Genomic DNA, 7,827 nt, shown 5'->3' with positions numbered 1-7,827 from the left:
GCAGTGTCCATGGGTTAGCTTTGGACAGGAGCTGGGGCAGCTCGGCAGAGGAAGGGTGGGATTGCCATAGACAAGCTTAAAGTATAAGGAATGGATGTTAAGAGAATTCTCATGTACTGGCTTTTGTTCTTTTGATAAGTGGAAGAAATCATTTATCTTGGGGAGAGGAGGTGAAGGTGGCGGGGGGTGGGGGGGGCGGAGGTTTAAAGAAGAATGGATACTTCCCTACTTGGAAAGGAACTCTTCTCCGTGCTGATGTGGCCGGAGTCCATCTTCCTGTGAACTCTGGTGCTCTGAGGGATTACTCCACAGGGGATTCCAGTCCTCCGTTCAATGGGATTGGTCCATAGGACATTCTGGATTTCACATTAGTAACCACAGTTTTGTTTTGATCAAATGCCAAAGTCTGTGAAAAAGGCTTTACACAAATCCTGCAGCAGATGGATTTGGAATACTAATTGGCACTCCTCTTGTCATTCCGTCTACACCAAGAAATGCCCTTGATCCTTCCATTGACAGCTTTTTACTTTAATGATCCACTTTTAAATTGCTGTTTGAGAGGGAGATGAACTGACCTCAGCTGACTGAATATGCACTGGGATGGAATGGAGGTGTTTCCCTCATTGTCACTGTAAAGTGTACTTATCCTATATAATAAAAGGCTAATAGGCAAATCGACCAAATAGCGGAACAACCAGTTACTATGACATGCACTGATCACCAGGGGGCAGATGCTCAATGCAGGAGCTGCCCCCTGTGGTCAGTGTGTTCCCACAGGGGGAGCACCACTAGGCCAGAAGCTGGGCTCACAGCCAGCGCAGCGGCGGTGGCGGGAGCCTCTCCCACCTCTGTGGCAGTGCTAAGGATGTCCGACTGCAGGCTTAGGCCTAAGCCATCAGTTGGACATCCCCCGAGGGTTCCTGGATTGCAAAAGGGTGCAGGCCAGGCTGAGGAACTCCCCTCCCCCAAGTGCACAAATTTTGTACACTGGGCTTCTAGTGCTTTTATATGATGCTTGTTCAGTTAGGTAAGTAGTACTTGTATACAGTTTTATTTTGTATCCCCTTTTACTTCCCCTGCCAAACCATGGCAGTCCTGCTTACCACCAAACAAAGCTCAAAAGTTCCAAGATCCTTCCCCCATAAACACCCTCTCTGCTCTTTGAAATTTCGTCATGATTTCCTAGCATAAACTGACTTCTTCTGAACTAAATATTGATTTTATCTGCATTCCCTTTTGGATTAATTTAATAACCAAAATAAAGTTTGTGTAATCTTTTCCCTATCTTGTACTCACACGCTGGGGGCAACCACTAGTTACGGGGCGAGGGTCCCATGCAACCTGTAAAGATGGGGTTGGTCCCCCATATCTGTACCTTACATTACCAGCCCAGAACAGCCTATGAGAAACTCTTAAAGCTACTTGGCAAACTCAGATGGACTTGGAAATGTACCTGATTTTGATCCAAATTATTCTATGCACACAGCCAAGTTGTGTTAGGAAATGGACACTTCCTGTCATTAACTCACAGCTTAGGTCATCTCTTTCAAGTAATGAAGGCAAATAGGACTGAAAATCCACTTTAGACATCTAGTGTGACTAATCTGAAAGAGCTGGTTTCTTTCTTGTTTTCTCACCACCACATTTCTCCCTTCTTGCTTCATTTTCAAACTGTATCCCTGACTCAGTTGCAGTTCAGTTCATTCCCTCTACCTCCCTTATATTCATGGAGTGGCTATGGATTGGAAAGACAGTCACCCTGGTGGTTAGCTGCTTTCTTGGACTCTGTCTCATTATTCAAGGTCATGGTAACTAGTTTATTGGCCATTTGCAATCACATCAGGTACAGTTAAGTCTATTCTAAAAATTGCCAGGCATTTTGCTAAGAGGGTAGTTGCAGAGAAAGCCACTGGGGCAAACCCCTAGGAGTTACACTTTTCTTTAGCTGCTATATATTCTCTTTCATGCTTGCAGTATTGATATCTGCACATCTCAAAGCAAAGATGGTTTTTCACCTGCCCCCAGGTGTACATTCCTTTCTTCACATAGTTGAGCGCTTAATCTGTATACAATTTTATGTTCAGTTATTTTTTTGTTTTGTTTAATATGGCATAAAATTTCCCCATATCGTTAAAAGTTTCTTGTTAAAAAAAAGCATTTTGATGGTTGGATATTCTATCTTATGGTACATATTTAAATCATTTTAAACTTCTATTTTTGACAACTAAGTTGTTTTCTGATTTATTTTAAACCATTAAGTATAAACTTTGAATATCCTTTTACAGACATCTGTTCAGTTTTTAAAATACTGTATATCTAGGCAAGTTGGGCTCCCATTGGCAGTCTAAGAGTTTTGTTTTATCCTACCCTAAGGATCATCAGATCCTTAAATCTTTGACAATTTGGGAAGTGAGAATGGCATCTCATTTTAATTCTTACTGTTTTTGTTAGTGATGAAATTGAATGCTTTTCATAAGTAGAATAGCCATTTATATTTTCTCTTTTGTGATTGTGTCCTCCTTTTCAGGTGAAATTGTCATTTATGACAACTGATTTATGATCTCACCCTGCATCCTGCCCTAGTACTTCTGTTTCCCCTTTGCCTGTCCAGGGCAGACATGATATAACTCCTGTTGACAGAATACTAATAATAAACACAATATGCTGGCTCATAATAAAGTGTTCACTGACCCCATGAAGTGAATCTTACCTGTTTCTCTTCTAATGTTTTTCGTCACACTGCTTGGCTGACATTTCTTGCCTGCCTCTTAGTCGTTGTTTCCTTGACCCTCTTCTCCTTTAGCTCCTTGCCTTCTCCAAGTTATCTAGTCCACTCCGGGACTCCAGCTGCCACCCACAGCCCAGACCTCCCCAGACCAAACTCTCCCCTAGGCTGCAGACCCACATAGCCAGCTGCCCCGTAGTGGTCGTCCCCTGGTGTCCCACTGGCACTTCTAATGCAGTGTGCCCCAAAATGAACCCGTTCGTCCTCCTGGCTAGAATTATTCTTTATTAGCTAGCTTTTCAACTTCACCTCCCAGGGAACTCGGGCAAGGAATACAAATATTTTCATAAGATTCTTTCAGGGAGTAGAATTAATATTTTTGAGAATGAAAATATGGTGAATTGTCTCCCAAGGATTGAAAGACTTTATTAAGATTGCGAAATATCCTTCCCCAGGGGTACGTTTCTTCAGGGGTTATGGGAAATATGGTGCTGGGAAGAATAAAGGGAAATTTAAGACCATGGAAGTTGGAAACAGCCAATGAAATTCAATCCGTTTTTAGAACACATATGACACACTAACTCCCAGAGATTTAAGACAGCTCAGTTTGCTTTCTGAGCCTTTCAGGCTCATTATGACTATGACACGGAAAGGTTCTTCCGCATGAATGTGCTGTGACCGTGTTTTATTTACTGTGTATGTTTACTGCACCTGAATATAGGTGTCCCCATGGGTCTGCCTTCCCTTATCAGTGTCAAGTGGTTTTACTGTTGGTACTTTTCCTCGACTGGGTTTCCCCCAAAACAGATTCTATGATAAGGATCTAAGCACAAGTAGTTATTAGGGAATAATCCTGGCAAGCATTGACGGAATAGGGATTGGGATATGGAGAGAAGAGAGCCAGTGAAGGGATGTGTTTGAACGGGTTGCTCAGTCCCTGGTGAATGCCAGGAAACAGCCTTCAGAATCATCCCCTCTGAGGAGCTGACAAGCTGGGTATGTCTCCTCCTACTCACATCTGCCACTGACTGAGGTCTGCTCTTGAGGCCAGCCCTGAAGGTGTGCTCCTGCAGGTCGAGGGTCTGCAGGCGGAGGGCCTGGGTGCTTGCTGCATGGACTGGAGTGGGAGCTGAGGGGACACTGGTAGGCACTGGCTGTGCCTGCTGAGTGCACTGCTCTACGTTTTTAACAAGTTCACTTTAGAGGCAGCTCAGAGGGTCAGATACAAAGCATGTGCAGTTTGTTAGCAGCGTGTACTTAAATTACATCAGTACCTGCTAGAAGTCAGAGTGAATTTAAAAGCTATTGAGAATTTGATACTACTGATCCTGACCCTGATACTGGGAAGGGAAGATATAGGGAGAGTCTCTGAGAGGCGTCTTGATGTTGTTTCTCGTGCCTTGGTAACAAACACCGATAGGCCATTAGAGTAACAGATGGGACAACTGGATTGTTAGGCTCCTTATAGTTGAGGTTTCCTCACTGCTAACCAGCCTACAGAATTATAACTCGACCTATAAGGAAATTACGAAATTTTTTCCATACACTCAGATCTGGAAGAAAACAAAAATCTGAGGGAAATCTGTGGCCAGCCAAGTCTGAACAGAGCCACCTTCATTAGTTTGAGAAATTCCTGGGGAGGGAAAGAAGGTAGAATCCAGTGCTGTTCATGGACTTTCTCCACTATATGCATTTTGACGTTCCCTTTTATTATACTCACACCACAGTCTTGATGACATATCTTAACATGGAAAAGGTGTCCTACCGTCCTGTTGACTGTGCTGTTAGTGTCCTTTAGGGGATGAGGGGATAAGATCTTGAAGCTATCAGATACGTAATCATTGAGACCTATTGTGTGATGCTGAATAGGATTCTATGGGAACAAAGAAAGGAACAATTAATTCTGCCGTTTGGGGAAGGCATCCAGAACTGAGACATTTGACTTGGGCTTTAAGAATGACTAGTTTTCACTAAGGGATGAAGGAGGAGAAAGGAAGTCTAGGCAGAGAGGAGGGTTGGCAAAGGTAAGGGGCCTGAAAGTGCAGAGCCAGGTCAGGAGGCCATGAGTAGTTTGGTGTGACTGAAATACCAGTGTAGTGAGGTTGTAAGGCTGGTGGGAGAAGTCCGCTTGTGGAAGTCGTGAGGGCTTTGCGACTGCTGTCACCGTCCCCCCCACATTAATGTCAAAAGGTGGAAGAAATGGCAGCTGGGAGGGGATTCTGGGGACCATGAACCTTCTGACCATCTTGAAGAAGATGAAGCAGAAAGAGTGGGAGCTTCGATTGCTCATGCTCGGCCTGGACAACGCTGGCAAAACAACCATCTTCAAGAAGTTCAGCGGGGAAGACATCGACCTCATCTCCCAGACACTGGGCTTCAGCATCAAGACCCTGGAGCACCGGGGATTCAAGCTGAACATCTGGGATGTTGTGCTGGAGTCCCTGTGGTCCTACTGACAGAAAGAGCTACTCTGAGAGCAGTAGTTCTTGTCTGGGTGGTAGGCAGCACCAACTGCTGGCGCATGTAGAACTGCTAGCAGGAGCCCCTGGCTGGAGGCATCCTCATCTTGGCTAACAGGCAGGACCAGCCCGGAGCACTGTCTTCTAATGCCACTCACGGGACCCTGGAGCTGGACTCTGTCTGCAGCCACCACTGGCGCATCCAGGGCTGCAGCACCGGCACCAGGGATAACCTGCTGCCCAGCATCGACTGGCTCCTGGATGACCTTTCCCGCCTCATCTTCATGGCTGACTGAGCCACGCCAGGTGCCCCTACCTTGCAGTCTGCTCCCCTACCCACCCCCCAGGCACTCAACAAGCACCAACCGTGGTGGGTGGGAATCAGCCAGCCCAATGAACACTTCCTGTCTCCCTTTATGACCTGCTGCTGCCCACTGCTGCTCTATGACTAGCCCCGCTCCCATGGCAGGCAGGCTGCCACCCTGGCTCCTATCCCAGCCAGCCCACCTGCAAGGCTGGGGCTGGGTCGGGGCTGCCTCTGCTGCTATCAGGGCTGGGCCTCACCCTTTGCTCGGCTGTGAGAATAAACTGTTCCTTGTCCAGAAAAAAAAAAAAAAAGTGGATACCATTTCTATTGGCTCATGTTCAAGTTCCCACCAAACATCCTGCCATTGTAGAAACAACGTAGGTGCAGGATGATAAATGGAGCTTGTAGAACCTGTGTGGTACACTCATGATTCTTTCTGCCTTAGGAATTTCCACTTCCTCTTTTATCACCCAGGGACTGTTTTTCTGTCTTGGAATTCCCCATTCCTCTGCAGATACACTTTTATCCCATCCTTTGAAACTGCATTCAGCTTCCAAGGAGATGTTTCCCTGATGACTTCATGGCATAAGATGAAGACTTAAAAGTATTTGACACCAAATAAAGAAATGCTGGGCTATCTTGATCCTAATGTAGTAAATTGGCCCCTGATTTGCTGTGTATCTTTGGGAGAATCTCTGTCCTTGAATAAAATGGGTGTAAGAACAATCAATTGTGAGAACCAGTTCCAGCAACCAGATCCATGGATGCTTTGGTCTACCCCTTGTCAGTCACTCTCCCCAGCACAAGAGCAAATAGAAAACGCACATGGGATGTTTTTCATTTTGTAAGTAGCGTCCAGAGTTGCAGCATGCCTTCGCTGAGCACTGGTGCTCTTCTCCACGTGCAGGGGCTAAGACGGGGTCTCATCCTTGAATTGGAGGAGACGCTTTGCTGTTCCTGTCTTGTGAGTGCTCTTGTCATAACTGCCCTAAACACTGACTTGACTCTGCCCATCCCTTGTGAATCTTCACTCTCCACTGGGACCATTATGTTCCCACCAGAGCATTAGATCATTCCCCGGCGCCCCCCCCCCCCCCCCGCCCCCATATCATAGCTATTGAGAGCTTTTGATGGAGAACCTGGTTTTGAGGATGGACGAGCTTTTTCTTTCTGATTCAGCAGAAAATTGTGTGGGAGGGTACAGATTGGTGGCCAAATAGGCAGGTTAAGAAATCGTGGTTCCTTAGTGGTTTGTCAGCCCCTTGCGGAAGGATAGCTTTTGGCCTCCTGTTCTGCTATCGATTCTGTTACTTACACTGAATTTTAAACTTGGGAAGTTTAGTCAGAGTGAATCTTAACGTGTATTCTGTATGTCACTCTGGGGAGATGCTGACATGTGGGAGATTTACAAAGGCCACACATCCACTTGGCTCTTCCCATCCAGAGCTGGCGCTTTGCTTTCTGCCCTTGGAGTCTGGGTAGGCCTTCTGACTTGCTGGGAGTGATAGAGGCAGCACAAGTGAGTGCCAGAGCCTTGACCCCAAGAGGTCTGTCAGCATCTGCCTCGCCCTATTGGAACTCCCTGAGGCTCTCACCCGCAAGAGGAGGAGCGCTGTGGTGGCCCCTCGCCAGACAGTGTTCATCGCCAGGCATGTGAATGAAACCTTCGCCAGCTGACTAAATTTTGAGGAGCTTCGTTACACAACAATAGTTAACGGATATAGTAACTTACGCAGTCGCACCCAACAAAAACTCTGAAATGAGAAAAAAAAATGGGTGCGTAATCAGATACTTTCCATGAGGCTCTTCTGGCTTACAACGAAATTTCTGGACAGGAATTTTCCAGAAACCTGAGGCAAGTGAACAGTTAACAAGAACATAATGTGTTTGGCACGTGATGAACAGCACCAGAAAATGGCGCCTCAGTGCAGCCTGAGGGGTCGGGTGAGGGTCGTGCCAGTGCTGCCTCAGGAGCCGGTGGAGAAGCTGTCCCTCCCACCTGCGCTCAGCGACATCGTGCTGAGGGCTGGTGTCAGCTATCTGAAGGTGACCAGTGTCACTGAGGCTTCATTCTTTCAGCTTAATGATTAGATTGAAGCAGACACAGCTTTGGTGCCGCCCACCTGCTCCACTCACCGGCCAGCTGTGGGATGTGAGACCTGCCCGTGTTCCCATTGTAGGGTCGCTTTGATTATTACTGCTTCCTAAGAGCAAATCTGATGAGCAGATGTTGAAAGGGACACGTTTTCAGCAGCCCCCTGGTGAGGGGCTTCGGGCCGTGCCCCTTGCTGAGGCCTGATTGCTGAGCGCCTGGGCCTGGCAGCACCACGTCCAGG

At 46.8% G+C, this 7,827-nt stretch overlaps 1 pseudogene; it reads left to right on the top strand.

Moving 5' to 3' along the window:
• LOC102774160 overlaps positions 1-6,217 on the top strand; it is an 85,471-nt pseudogene extending 79,254 nt beyond the window's left edge.
• Positions 6,218-7,827: the final 1,610 nt, after the last annotated feature.

The sequence above is a fragment of the Myotis davidii genome, unplaced genomic scaffold (assembly GCF_000327345.1).
Source record: "Myotis davidii unplaced genomic scaffold, ASM32734v1 scaffold44, whole genome shotgun sequence".
NCBI classification, from domain to species: domain Eukaryota; kingdom Metazoa; phylum Chordata; class Mammalia; order Chiroptera; family Vespertilionidae; genus Myotis; species Myotis davidii.
This window is presented reverse-complemented; position numbering and strand designations above follow the sequence as displayed.